Source organism: Cricetulus griseus (genome assembly GCF_003668045.3).
Source record: "Cricetulus griseus strain 17A/GY chromosome 1 unlocalized genomic scaffold, alternate assembly CriGri-PICRH-1.0 chr1_0, whole genome shotgun sequence".
NCBI lineage: Eukaryota > Metazoa > Chordata > Mammalia > Rodentia > Cricetidae > Cricetulus > Cricetulus griseus.
Genome location: NW_023276806.1, coordinates 126,880,334 through 126,895,979, shown reverse-complemented (window position 1 = coordinate 126,895,979; position 15,646 = coordinate 126,880,334).

Below are 15,646 nucleotides of genomic sequence, written 5' to 3'. Positions count from 1 at the left end.
GGATTTGCAGCCAGATCTTCTCCTTCAGGACTAACCTCTTGCAAGTTTGAGGTTGATGGGATAGAGAATTGGAAAGGGAGAGGACACTGAATGTTTTTCCCAGAAACCCAGAAAAGGGAAGAGATGGGTTTCACATGGCTTGTCTTGTAGTGCATGTCAAAGGCCAGGGGGAAAAGGCTATTTTTTCTTTATGAATTTTCTGTTACTTTTTGCTCTTAAAAAAGATGTTCTGCTACAGGCCTAGTTTCTTTTCTGCTATTGTTTTTGTTTTTTGAGACAGGGTCTTGTTATGTAGATCTAACTGTCCTGCAACTCATTTTGTAGATCAGGCTGGTCTTGAACCCACAAAGATTTACCTAATTATGCCTACCAAATGCTGAGATTAAAGGTACATACCACCTGCTCAGTTAGTCTCTCAATCCCTCCCCCCTCCCCCCTCCACCATTCCCTCTCGGTTTGTTGTTGTTGTTGTTGTTGTTGGCTTTCTAGGCAGGGTTTCTCTCTGTAGGCCTGGCTGTCCTGGAACTCACTCTGTAGACCATACTGGCCTCCAACTCACTAAAATTCACCTGCCTCTGCCTCACAAGTGCTGGGATTAAAGGTGTGCATCACTACTGCCTGGCTTAGACCTCGTTTCCTAGTTTTTTAAACAACCCCATATGAATCCATGTAATTCAGTATGGAGGGGTTGCAAAGAATTTGAAAAGTATGAAGGATCTGTAATCACACTACCACAAAAATTAATTCAAAATCAACTATGTCAGAACTCCCAGGTATTTCTGGGAGTGCTTGCCCATGCAGCATCCTGTGATTTCACTGCAGCTTTGGTTATGTATACACAAGACATTCACTTGACAGTATGGGTGAAAGCACAACACAACATCAGTGAATACTGCTCAAATTCCTTGCTTTAATTAGTGGCTATTGTGTGTTATTCATTTAAAGCCAACAGTCTCTGTAATCACAGAAAACAAGACTTCTAAGATATCCTCACTGTTTGTCTTCAACTAAGCATATCATGATACTGAATTGTGATTGATTTTTAAAATTTGCTATTTGAGTTACTGGCTCAAGTTTCACAAAAGGAAGGAAGGAATGAAGGAAAGAAGGTCATTTAGTCAATTTTGGCTTGAGATTAGGACAGAATATCCAACAGTTGCTGAAATGCCCCTAAAACATATACCAAAATGTTCATCAAACAGCATTCTCTTCGATGACTATACAATCAAAACTTGCATCAAACATGAAAAATAATGAAGATACGCTGTGTCTTGTAGTATCAAAAATTCAGTCAAGATCTAATTCTTTATGTAAAAATAAACATATTTTTCTCACTAGCCTATAAATTTGCTTCATTCTCTAAAAGGTGGAAATATTATAAACATGCAAAAAATTGTTTTAAAATAAGTGTATCATGATTTATTACTAGTAAATGTTTAATTTATGCCAACATTATGGATATAGAGGCCCAAACTTGAGTAAAAATTTTCTGAGTGAAAAGACATAGGAACCTTCTCTAATGTAAGCTAATCAGGAGCACACAGCTAAGTATGTCTCCTTAATAAGTGGCCAGGTTGAGAAAATAAAGACTAATTTATGGCCACCCTCTCTTTAGCTTCAAAAATCAGTTTTACATATAACACATCTCTCTCCCTCTCCTTTCACTCTAGTAATATATAATGACAATAATAATGATGATATCAGATGTTCTTTTTTGGACAAAGAAAAACTTTAGTTTAAGGACTTTTAAGACACTGAAAGGACAAGTAAAAATGTCTGGAATTCAGGCCCCAGCACTTGCTTTGGGGAGCTCATAACCACATGTCAGTTAGTTCCAGGTAATCTCTTCACACACCTGCACTCATGTGTATATGTCCACACAGAAACATATGCACATACACCTATAAAAAATAAAATGAATCTTTAAAAATAAAAGCAGAACATTTTCAAGGAATTTTAAAAATTGTTCTATAAGAGCAGGTGCTCATGTTTGCCATTAATTCATTTTTAAATAATGGGTGGGAGGGGACCTGGATCTAGCTAGCAAGAATTTTCTTATATTTGAAATATTTTATTTGACCAAAGATAAATGATAATTCTTCACAGAAAGCTTGCCTTGACTATTCAAGCCTAAAGCAATTTTCTGCTTGCAGTTTTTATCTCATATATAATTAGTTTGGAGTTAATTATATAAAACATGAGTTTTTTCTCAATTGCTTTATATGAGTTTGTTTCCCCAACTAGATCGTAAGCTTTTTGACTATGGCTATATGTTATATTTATTCTGTACATGCGAGGAACAGATTTGGGAACATCAAAAGCCACCTGTAAACACTGAAGGAAGAGCTCTGAGCTGGGGTGTCTCTGGTATGATATGTTACCTCAATTATTATAGTCAACATATGAATATAGAACCACTTGAACACAGATTAATTTGGCTCTCAAACCATACCTGTGCCTCAGGTTAGATGTCTACATTGAAAGAGGAAGGAAAAAGAACAGGGCAATGGTTTTGCATTCAAGAGCTCAGGAGTTTAGGACTAAAGACAGATGTCACAAATTATAGTGACAAGATGAGATTCCTAATAGCTTCAGACAGAAAATTTATATTTCAGGTGACCACATTTTAGCTTCTTTAGTTACCATTGATTTCTGAGACTGTACCATGCTAACCTTGATTAGACCCAATGTTTTTCCAAGCTTTCCAAATAGCTTTACTTACCCTTCCCCCTCTGATGGTCACTCTTTCGGGTATTTAAGTTCACCTGCTGTGTGCCAATGCAGATTCCTTCTGCACACTGAGGAAGTCTTATTGTAAAAAGTAACTTAATGACTGGATGGTGTTAGTTGACAGCTTGGCATGATGTGAAGTCATCTGGGAAATGGACCTGTGAGCTTACCTGTCAGGGATTATCTTGACACTTGGGATAATGTGGAAAAACCCTTCTTAACTGTTTGCAAAGCATTCCTTAAGCAAGGAATCCTAGAGAGTATAAAATGGAGAAGCAAAATGAGTGCTACCATGCATTCATCCCTTTTGCGTTCTGATTGTGGATGTAGTGTGATAGCTGCCTCAAGCTCCTACCACCTCAGTTTCCGTACCATGCTCTGTGGCACCACAAACTGTGAGCCAAGCAAACATTTTCTTCTTTAAGTTACTTTTGTAATGGTATTTTATCATAGCAACAAGAAAAGAAATTAAGACAATGTCAATGGATACAAAATTTTATATTAAGATCAAGGATTCCAGTAAAGATAAGAACCAGGTTAATCTTCCTACCTAATACAATGAAGGAACTGAACAAACCAGCTCATAGAAAAAGATACCGACTTCTCAGACACCAGATTGAAGGCTGGAGTTCTGGGGAGCCCTGACTTACTTCTTGGAGAATATCCTGGGCTGTGGTGCTGAGAAAGGGAACTCAGCATCCTAGGCAGAAATCTGAGCAAAGAAAAATGGAAGTGGATGATGATTAATCTGCATCTTCAACTTGGCAGGATTTCGAATCATATAAGAGACACACCTCTAGGCCTGCCCTTAAGAGGATTTTCAGAAAAGTTTGGTGAAGGAGGGAAAGTCCCTCCTGAAAGTGGGCAACAGCATCCCATTGGCTGGGGGCTGGACTGAATAATGGAGGAAGCAAGTTGCAATAGCAGCACTCATTTCTTCCTGCTTCCTAATTGTGGACAGAGTGAGACCAGGCTCCCCAAACTTCTGGTATGATAGGCTGTGTTTCTCCAAACTGTAAGTAACTCAAAGCAAACCTATCACTCCTTAGGTTGGTTTCTCAAGCATTTTGTCATTGCAACAAAGAAGTAATTCATATGAGCTAGGAGTGTAGCAAGACTAGGGTATTTACTGTCTGAGAGAGAGAAAGAGGGGGCAGGGAGATAGGGAGACAGAGACAGACACCTTCAAGATTTGCAAAGTATTCTCCCTAGCTATTCCATTAAGTACTAGTGAGTATATAAATGGGAAAGTGGCTAAAAGGGTTTGAAGGACCATAGCTGGGAACTCACTCTGAGCCAGTGATGGTGACTGCTTACCACAACCAGGCAAGAGCACCTCCTAACTCATAGTTTCCAACATAAAGCATGGGTTCACATGGCCACTAGCCAAATCCTGCCTGCCACCAACTTTTAAAAAGTTTTCTAGAACACAGCTGTACCCACTTTCTTTTCTGTGCCTACTTTTGTGTCCCAATGACAGAACTGAGAGTTAAAACTGAGATCACATGCTCTGCTGAGAAAAAAAAAATGCCTACTCATCCCTACTTTTTTAAAGTATTAAGACATGCCTCTCCTCAGTAGAGTGAACTTAACTCTAGACTAAATGTTTCCCCATCTAATAAAGCTTGCTTTTAAGCCAAATCCAAAGCACCAAATTATTGTCAAGTAGCTTCATTAAGGATCAAAGTAAAACACAAAAACATCTATTACAAAAATGCCTACACACATTAATTTAAAAAATAAATCTTAAAACAATTGTTTTAAAGTTCAGCACCAGACAATATAAGTACCACTGTTGTGCCCAAAGTCTCCACCCCATAAATAACCAAGACACCAGATCCAAAGCAAAAGTGAAGAGTCTTTTTAATTACGAGTTAACTTGGGCCCTCCATCCATCAAGCACTGTGGGCAGGGCATATGTTGGAGGTAGAGTGGGGTGGGAGGGATGATGTTAGAGGTCTGCTAGTTGCATAGTAACAGTCCGGGGATTGGTGCACCCCTGGGCTGGGGGAACCTGTCTCAAGTTGATTGGTCAGCTGCAGCTGCAGAAAAGTTGCTTTGTCTGGAGGCCATCCAAGGGCCATTGCGACTTACTGCATTCCACTTTTATCAGTAAAGCACATCCAGAGCCCACCAGCTAACTTCTGATTGGTTCATGGAGGGTATCTGGCAGTTTTCTTCCCAGTAATGAGGGCAAGGTCCTGCAAGGTCAGGGGCCTCGACACATCCTGCTGAGTCAGGGGCTTACATCTTGCTGGGTGTTTTCCATACCTGTCATGGCTACCAAAGCAGGGGGCTGGGTGAGGGTCTGGCCCCTTCACCACAATGCATGCTTTTGAATAAAAAGTTATTTGGAGGTGCTAGAGAGTTGGCTCAAGAGTAAAGCACTTGCCATACAAGCATAAGGACCTGAGTTTGAATCTCAGACACCATGGTAGCATGCATACGTTTTCTCAGCAATCCTACAGAAAGATGGCAGGTGGAGTCACTAGAACCCCTGAAGTTCAAAGGACAGCTAACCTGGTATACACTGCAGAAATCATCAGAGAAGTGAGGCCCTAATACCTGGTTATCCTCTGACCTCCATACACATGTCTTGGTACATTCATGCCCACACTCACACATATGAACACATGCACACACATACCATAAATGTACCATATGATTTAATATTAGTTATCCTGAATGCAAAAGAGGAGGAATATGGTCTGTTGAGGTGGAGAAGGGATCCACAAGCAAACCTGAATCAGAACTAATATATGATAGAACTAACATTCAAGGACTTTTAAAGAGTTCTTTTAAGATTATTTTTAACTTAATGTGTATGTATGGCAGTGTTTGCAGAAGCCTAAAGAGATAATCCAATCCCTGGAGCTGGAGGTGTGAGCTGACTGATCTGGTGTTAGGAACAAAACTTCCTTTCCTATGAAGAGCAGGAAGCACTCTTAGCCGCTGAGCCCTCTTTCCAGCTCATTTATTTATTTGTTATTATAGTTTCCTCTGCTCTGATAGCTCCTCCACTGGCTCAAGTTTCTCGTCCATGTTTACCATTAGTAGCTAGGTATGGTTCCACGATGGTGTTAAAGTCCTTTGTTGTTTTTTTGAGGATTATAACATCCAAGATGTGGGCTTATCTGCATACGCTCTTTTTTCTGTTGATCACGATTTACTTTTCCTCATTTTTGCACACAGTTTGTGTGTTCATTGACTTAATAACTACATAACTTATGTAACCTGTCAAGTAAGAAAAAATCTCTTATTTTTTATATAATTATTATTTGCAAGATATGTAAAGGGTAGTAAAGACTAAAAATCTGATACCTACGATGGTCCCCAAAGCAGACTTCCCTCTTCCTCACCAATCTGGTACTGTATGGGATCGGTTCACAGTAAACTCAGTTGAGTCCATTTGTATCTGTGTAGCAGATCTGGCTAGAGCTGGAGAGGGTCATTTCCTTTAGCCAGTCTTGCATTCAGAGAACATGGGAGACTGTGATCATCATTGTTTGCTGGTCCCAAGAACATGGAAGCTCTGATCATCAGTGTTTGTTGATCCCTGAGAACATGGAGGCTCTGATCATCAGTGTATTCTGGTCTAGTCTTTTGACTATAAGTTTCTGAGAACTTGTTTTGCTCTCAGCCCACACTCAGCAATGGGATCTTTGTCTGTCTTGCCTCAACCATTGTCAATTTACTCCCTGCCCAGTCCTCATCTAGGAAGGAAGGTATGCAAGGGTCATTCCCACTCTTGTCTGTCTTGGAATTTGTTTCATCCAGGTTTCTTTGAATCCCTCAGACCCTGGTGGATTATACACATCTCATTTTTGTAGCCATCCTATTTGTTTTGCTGTTAGGTGACAGCCTCAGTGTCTGGGAACATTCTACATCTCAGCTGAAAGCAGAAGTTCTCTGGAGCTTGTACTTCAAATGAGCCTCACAACACAGCCATTTGTCATAATGTCAGTGAAGGTAGGAGGCAAAACTTAAAGAACTGTGTTAAAATTTTAGGTTTGTGTTTCAAAACTACAGGGCCAAGGTGGTGTTGTAGTTGACTGCTCCAATGTGCACCTAACTTGTGTAGGGCCCTGGGCTCAATCTCCAGCACTATCAAAAGTAATGTAAATGTATAATATTTATGACATATAAATATATTGCTAAATTGCATGTTGTATGCCTTTTCTTGACATAAGCAAATGTCTGTTCCTTTTTGATAGGGCACTGATAACAGACTAAGGAAACAAATCTTCCCAAGTCTTCCTTAGTGAACCAATGAGTTTATTGTGGCTACTCAGAGAAACATGGGTGACTCTGGCAACCGTATCACAAAAGAGCTCACCACAGCTTGGTTGATGACTCATAGAAGTTGTGTCCCTGGTGCTCCTTGCCCAACTTGCCATCACTCCAGCAGATGAGTCCTCTTCTCCAGCAGATGTCTCCTATTGCCTTTGTATCCTTGAGGAAGCTCTCTGTCAATCTTGTAACTGCCTCAGCCTGCCTTGTAAATTTTACCAGTTTCTTTCTCCTTCCCTACAGAAAGGGATGTTTCAATTCAGAAAAATTAGATATATCACATATGTCTGTAATGAACGTATCACCACATGTCATGTAACAAGTTAACATAAGTAAATATTAGAAAATAACTAATTGTATGTCTAGTATACAGCATGGAAAAAAATGTGAATCACAGATTCATGAGACCTGACAACAAACTTCTGTCATTAGTTGCTGCATAAATTATCTGCATAACAACTTTTATATTGTTTGCATAAGTTCAACATTTTAGCATAGGGAAAATTTTTCAGAACTCAAATACAATTAGAGTTGATTTGCCCAAAAGTTCCCACACAAAGGCCCAAGAACTCTATGTGTCTAATTCTATCTATCTAAGTCTATTGAGAACTTCCACAGATTATGAATGGAGTCTAGTCTACTCTGAGCTGCCTTTCACAAACATCATTTTTCCTTTTATGAGAACTTCTTTTAAAATTTGCGTGTGTGTGTGTGTGTGTGTGTGTGTGTGTGTGTGTGTGTATGTGCGCGCGCGCGCGCGCGCGCGCATGAATGTTTAAATGCATAAGTGCTTGCAGTTGCCAGTGGAAGCCAGAAGTGAGTGTCTGATCCCTTGATGCCACCTCACATAGATGATGAGAACCAAGCCCAAGTCCCCTGGAAGAGCTGCATGTACCTTTTACGGTTCATCCATCTTGACAGCCCCGTTTATAAATTTTTGGATTGATACTTGAGTTAGATAAGGCTTAAAACTGAGGTCCTGCTTCTTTCAAAAATATGAAAATCAAAATCTTTCCCTCTCATAGGCACGCGCAAGCGCGCACACACACACACACACACACACACACACACACACACACACACACACACGCAAATATGCAGATATTTCCCTGCTAGGGAACTGAGGCAGCTACAGATGTAATTTCCCAGAGCTCTCCCAAGGAATTCAGAGCATAAATGGTCCCAGAAGACCTCCAGGCCTGCATATTCCCTTCTCAGCACACTCCTGCCCCACATCACTTGAAGTCCTCACTTCACTAGTGCTCTCATTTGGAGCTGTGTGGACTGAGGGCCGGGGTTGATGAATGGCTCCTCTAGTTTCATAGGCTTTTGTGTGGCATCTGGGGGACCCAGGTGAGACGGTAATCACCGGTGTATAAATGATTTGGACACTGTAATTTCCCCCTGCGATTCATCGTGCTTTCTGTGGCTGATTTATTTAGAATGTGCTCCACTACATCTTCTAACCTTACTTCTCTTTGAGCACCAATAAACGTCAAGCAGATTAGATGGGGCCATTACTCAAAGGGCACATTTCTAAAATCTGCACAAAGGTGAACGCGCAGCAGTTTGAGATGATTGGAGTATTTACAGGATGTTAAGAAAACATCTGCTTCAAAATTTCAGAGGTTTCCATGTGATGTTTTATTAGGGCCTCTACCGCCACTCCTCACTAGAGAAAATATTAAGCCATTACAGTGTGAATGAGTTTTGAGTACCTATTCTAGAGAATGGGCTCTGCAGGGACTGGCTCCCTAATGGCCACTTACAGTCGGCACACTTTGCTTTTATCAGGAGGGAAGAGAATGCAGTGCGCCTTTACGGCTTTTCGCAAAAACAAATGTAGCTGAGAAGAGGTTTGTTCACCGGTGTTTCTTTTTCCCTCTTTGGCACTGACCAGCTGGGTTTAAGTACCTAACACCGACATAAAATAGTAGTTACAAGGTTGTTAGCATTCACTAAAACACATCTGAAAATTTTGTTTACATTACCTGTTAGCATAGTGATAGTTAATCCTGAACTATCTCATCCAGTGTTTATTAGAATCCTACCAGGCTGAGCATAGTAGTGTATTCCTGCATGGGAGATTGAGGCCTACATAGCAAGGACCTGTCTCCAGATTAATTAATTATTAATCAACAATAACAACAAAGAGTACTTTGATAAAGGTAAAATTATTCTCATATCATATAAGAAAAAACTGAGGCCTGAAAAGGTCAACTAATTTGCTGTTGGTCAAATGTTTAGTAATCCAGTCTGATATTTTAAATGCTAATACCCTGTTAGCATCATTGTGCAGTTGAAATAATAACAACCAGAATAGGCTCCCTACAAGGTCCTTCAAGAAATCATCTAGGACAGTGTTTGCTGGTGGAGACACACTGAAAGGTTCAGACATTATGCTGGCCTGCCCCTGTTAACCTGGTGGAACAGGCAGTACCCCGGTCAGCCCAAGGTTCCATGGGAACTAAGTCTGCACGCAGATACAGAGGACCCCTTTAAAAGATAGGTCCCTGCCCATTTACACTCTCTGTTCCCTCTCTCTGGTCCCTCTTTCTGTTCCCCTGCTGTGTTTCCTCTCAGCTTCCTTTCTACTCTGTCTCTCACCTATGTGTTCTCTCTATGGCGACCGGCCATGGTGGTCAGCCATTTACCCCTGTTCCTCTTCTTAGTCTCCCTACTCTGCCAGGCCTTATAATAAACTTATAGTCTTATGTCTCATGTCTCAGCATTTCTCTTTTCTATTCTTTTTAAACAAAATAATAACACACACAGCAGTCACTAATGGATTCATTCTACAATTGCATGTATACAATTGTATATTGTTGTCTAGTTACAGAGATTTAATCACATCTGCAGGATTTTCTTTATGAAAGATTTGCAGATGAGGCAGCTATGATCCTAAAAAAGAGAAGAATTAGTCAGAGCTGGGTGTGAGCCAGCCAGCATTTCCAGTCCGTGATACAAATTTGTCCACTTAGTCCCATGCACTCCATGAATGCATGCACGGGCATGCCCAGGCATGCCCACACAGAGGAGAAAGGGGAAAGGAAGGAGATGCCACTTTTCTTTTCCTTTATGCTTTCCGTTTCTGAGGAAACAGCCATTAGACTCACCATTTATTAATCATCAATTTTGGTGCTATGTCTGTGAAATCGAAAACTCGGATTGCTCTTCCGTGAACACTCTGGTAATCAGAACGGCTTGGCCCCATAACTAAACTGCAGTGGGGGAAGGGCACACACTAACTAAAGTCATTGGCCTACTTAGGCAGCTACTGGCAGGAAGGCTGAGATGGATTAATATGCATAGCAGAAGGCTTATGTGACCCTGGGAGACACAAGCACCTGAAATAACCTTAATATCCTGTCAGCTCTCATTACCAGGCCCCACTGAACAAGAAAAGCCTATTTAACAATCTGTGTGGAAAGAAAAATCCATATCTTTTTTTTTTTTATCAAGGTATTTTATCCTGTTCTCTTTTATCCCGGGGATATTTTCTTACACCTTGCTTCTCATAGCAACATCACTGCACTAGGCCAAGTTACATGGTGTCCTGATTTCATCATGTTTCACGGTATAACTGTCACTTCACAGCCCTGAGACCCATCCTTACTTCTACAAACATACCCACAAGCATGAACCCTGTTCACTGTTAAACCTCTAGCAGCCTGGAGCCCAGCAGTGAGTTCGAACAGGAGTAACTGTCCTGACAATTGTCCAGGGTCAACCATGGGAAGACCTTCAGCTTCAGGTGAGAGAGAAGGAGGAAGAAACTGTCCCTCTAAAGAGCCCAAATACATGAATATCTTGCCTCAGCACCTGGGCTCTTTCTAACATCTACAAGCCCAGACATCTTGTCAAGTTGTCAGTTCCATTTGCTGTGAACAGCCTGATTTACTGTGGCATGCCAAGTGCAGTGTGCTCCTCCAGGGAGGTGTTTATAGGGAGTTCTAAAAATACCAGAGCACAAAAACAATCCAAAATAATTGCATTTCTGTCTCTTTATAATAGCACTCTCAAGAAATACAGTTCTTTCAGTAGCAGAAAAATTCTCCCACATTTCCAAATTGGATGTCCTATCTTGAGGTAGCAAATTCTCCCCATCACCAGACATAGGGTAGCTAGAAATTCAATTCCATTTCTCTTTTTTTATCTGTGTACTTTTGTTCATGTGTATCTCTCTCTCTCTTTCTCTCTATCTCGTGTGTGTGTGTGTGTGTGTGTGTGTGTGTGTGTGTGTGTGTGTTGGTGCACATGTGTTCACATGCATGTTGAGGCCAGAGGTCAATGTCAAGTATATTCCTCTATCTTTCTCCACTGAATTTTTTGAGACAGTATCCCTCAAACTGGGGCTAAGCCACTCTGCCAGACTAGCTGGCTAGCAAGACCCATGGAGATGCCTGTCTCTGCCCTCCAAACCTAGGACCACCATGCACAGTTTTTCACTTGGGTACATGGGAGGTCCACATGATTCCACAGGAAGCTCATGATTTTTTGAGCCATCTCCCCAGCCCCCTCAATTTAATTGCTTTTGAACAGAGGAATTAGAATTGTGTATTTTTTGTTGAGTCACTAGATGGTAGACAGTTCTGGGCTCTCCAGATCAGGAGCTTCTGAGTCAAAAACAAGCTACTGTTCTTATCTGTGAAGGAAAAGGCAGAGGGAGAAGACTGGCTGAGTGTTTACCAGAATTACCTTTACTAACTGTTCTCCAATATTTCCACCAGGTACTGTGCCCTGCAAGAGTCAGACGCCAATAGAAGTTTTAAACAGTAGAAGATTTTATCGAGGTCTTTCAAACAACAAGCCAAGTTTCTTTTGTCATAAGATTCAGAAGCCAAGATTTTACCAGGCCAGTGAAGCTACACTGCAGCACAATCTTATCAGGCATTTCCCTTCACTCCTGGAGAAACCTCTCCTCTTCCCAGAGTGCTGTGCTGTGCCCTCACTTGTCTGAGCTCCAGCATCTCCTCTGGAAATCAGTGATGGTGGTAGAGCAGCCAATTGAGAGCAAGGACTGAAGAACTAGAATGAGGCCAAGTCCCAGCTGGGGCAGAGCAAGCTCGACAGTCTGCCTTGGTTCTCTGTAGACTCTTTCTTGATCAGAAAAAAATGGAGGAAGGAAGGGTGAAAAGGAGAGGGAAGGAGAGAAATACTTTGGAAGTATTGAATTAAGTACATTGTTAACATTAAGTTCACCCTGTTTTACTTACATGAGGTTACTAGAAAGTCTTTCCATTATACTTGCATATAAATTAAAACTTCTAAATTATCCATGGGTTCACATTTGTGACCGACATTACATTTTACCACAGAGCATTGTCGTACCCTCTTAGTGACTAACTCACTAACACACTGCTGAACCTGGGGAGAAAGCTTGGTCAGGCAAAATCGTAGGGAATCTGAGTTCAATCCCTGAATCCTGCAGAGGTGAAGACAGGACAATCCTGAGGCTCAGTGACTAAGCAGCTGGGCTTGGTAACCCACAGATCAGCAAAGGACCCTGTCTTAAATACAATAAAGTAGATGGATGGCACCACACATACACAAGGTGGGGGTGAATCATGATAAATAAATAAATAGCCATCCACTTGAAAGAGATTCTGATCTACAGGAAGAGAAGAAGGAGGGGACAGGAGGAGAGGGGGCAAGCTTCTGTCCACTCTAGGACAGATCCATCCCTTGTCATCCGAAGCCCCTTCATTTAGCTCTCCTTGATGCTCCAAGGAAGGGTTTAGTTCAGTTAGAGTTATGTGGAGAACTAAAGAAGTGGGAGGGACCACTGACTTTGCAGTAGAAAATTAAGGCATCTACTAACAGGAGAAAAACAAATGCTATAGAAAAGCTAAAGAATACAGGAGAGAAAGTGCATTTAGCAGGCTAAATGCTGAGAAAATGTGAGCAGGGCTGAAAGTCAGGAACAAGAGCGATGAGCTGACTCCCAGCCAAGCTCTGCCTCTAAGCGATGTCGTTGTCGTTGTCTGTCCTTCACTGCTTCTATTATTTTCCCCAATTGCACCCCTTCCTCCACATTCTGCAATTCTCCTTGCTAAGAATTTTCACCCACGTTCTCTATTAACTGTAGAGTGCCTATGAGGTCTCTGGAATCATCCTCAATTTATAGCAAAGTAGGCTAGAACGCAGAGAATTTTTATAACTTTAAGTTCGGACAGCTAGTAATTACCACAGAGCCAGGCTAACAACAGGGATGTGGATTTCCAGGGCTGTATTTTTTTTTTCTGTGACAACACATCTGGGACATGCATTTCAGTGGTTCTTTCTTAATTGACTTTGACATATTTTAAATTCAGCTATTTCTCCAGTTACTCTGTAAAGCTCTGTTGCTTATCCTACTAAAATACACCAAGGCTGGTTTTGCAAATACCCTTTCTCTCTTCTAACTCAACATCACCCTAAATAGACACATTCAAATGTTTTAGCCAAATGAATTAAAATGAAATTAGTTGCTATGAGGAATCTATTAATGAGGACATGTGATGCCAGCCCTTCAAAATCATGGTCACATCATTTCTGTAATTCAGTTTCAACAGAGGCAGTGAATTCTGTTTTGTTTTGTTTCTCCCCCCCTTGGGTCACAGAAACAGAAGACAACTGAAATAAATTTGTTCAGCTTCTTTAAAATACAGTCCCTTCATGGTCCACCCATAATCCCCCAAATGCCAGCATTAATCCATCTCTAGATCCAACAAACTTTCCATTCAGACCCCAAGAAGAGCATCAGAAATAGACATGCAGAAACTGTGCCAATTCAAAGCCATAACAAAACCAATGCACCCTAACTACACTGGAATCTGACTAGTATTTAAGCACACGCAGGTGCTTGGGTTTCTTTTTCTGATCTAAGTAATGAGAGAAACCAGCTACTAATATTTCCTCATTGCTTTATCTTAACCTAGTCTTTTCTTCTGTGCTGTAAAGATCCTGTGGAAGAAGAGGAGTTGGTGGGATTGCTCTCACACCTCCAAAATTCTGCAACAAATGTAAATGTATCAAATAGATACAAATGATGAAAATTGTCAGCGCCTAAGAACTTTTCAGAGCTTAAAATAGTTTTCCGTCTGCTTCGTTTAATCAGGCATGTAGGAGCTGAGATGACACAGTCAGTACTGAGTGTGCTGACACGCAAGCTTGGAGGACCTGAGTTCAGGAACCTAGAACTTCCCAGCACCCTAAAATGTAACAAAACATCAGATCTTTGCTTTGCGGAGATTTCATCTGGAGAAACTCTTCAGAGGGATTTGCTTATGGGCAGTGTTCTGAAGGGGTCTCTGAAGAGACTCTAGTTTCCACTACATCCTTCTCATGGTGTGCTGTGCTCTCTCTCTCTCTCTCTCTCTCTCTCTCTCTCTCTCTCTCTCTCTCTCTCTGTGTGTGTGTGTGTGTGTGTGTGGTGTGTGTGTGGGTCTCCCTCACTTCCCCTTCTCTCTGTATTATTCTCTATCATTCTCACTCTTAATGAAGCTCCCACTCCAGGTTTTAAAAGGAGGCCTCTCCTTCCTGATGAAGCACCTGTTTGGTGATTTGAAAGAAAATGACCCCCATAGGCTCATAGGGAGTGGTACTATTGGGAAGTGTGGCCTTGTTGGAGTAGGTGTGGTGGTGGTAGAGCAAGTAAATGTGCTACTGGGGGTAGCTTTTGAGGTTTCAGAAGCTCAAGTTAGGCCTAGAGTGTCTCAGCCTCTTCCTGCTGCCTGCAGATCAAGAAGTAGAACTCTTAGATCCTTCTCCACCATGTCTTCTTACCTGTATGCCACAAAGCTTCCAGCTGTGACAATGATAGACTGGATCTTTGAACTGTAAGCCAGTCTCAATTAAAATGTTTACCTTTATAAGAGTTGCTATGGTCTTGGTCTCTTCACAGCAACAAAACCCCAACTAAGACACCCATCATGTTTATCCCTCCATATATTATATTGTTTCTGTCTAATAACACTCTCCTTGCCTCATGAAGCCTTAACAGCCTTATGGGCCTTTCATTCTAATAGCAACTAATTGAAAAGAAGTTTCCTCTTCAATGTGCCAATCTCCTTTCTGGTCAACCACTGCTGTTTTACTTCTTTAAATTTAACCTTTTCTTCTTTTCACAACATACTTATAATGAGTTTCATTTCCTTATTTCTCTTCATAATCGTTGGTGTCTTTCTTTAGTCTGTTTTATAAAGCTGACTTGAGTCCTTACTGGCTATCCAGAATGATTAATGAGTTCTGCCAAGTTAGGCCAATGTGTGGATTGAGGCACTTGAGTAATGTTTCTAAGTCCAACCTATGAATGCAGCTAAACAAAACACAGTTGGGTAGTAAAGATCTAGAAGAATTATTTTCACAAAATATAGACAACAAAGAGCAATGAGAATGGAGTAGATATTCACCAAAACTCATCACTACACTCCTTAGCTAACTAGAGAGTGCAGGGTGGGAAAAGGATAACCTGAAGAAAGTCAGAATATTTTGAGTTTCAAGTTAATTAGCATCTTTTTTTGAAACTGTTTTGTGAGTGTTCATTGAGTTTCTAGCCCCCATTGAATAGTGCTTGAAATTCAAGTTTCCAAAGCATACAACCCACAAGCAAAAGCTCTTATAAACCTACCAATTTCTTCTAAGT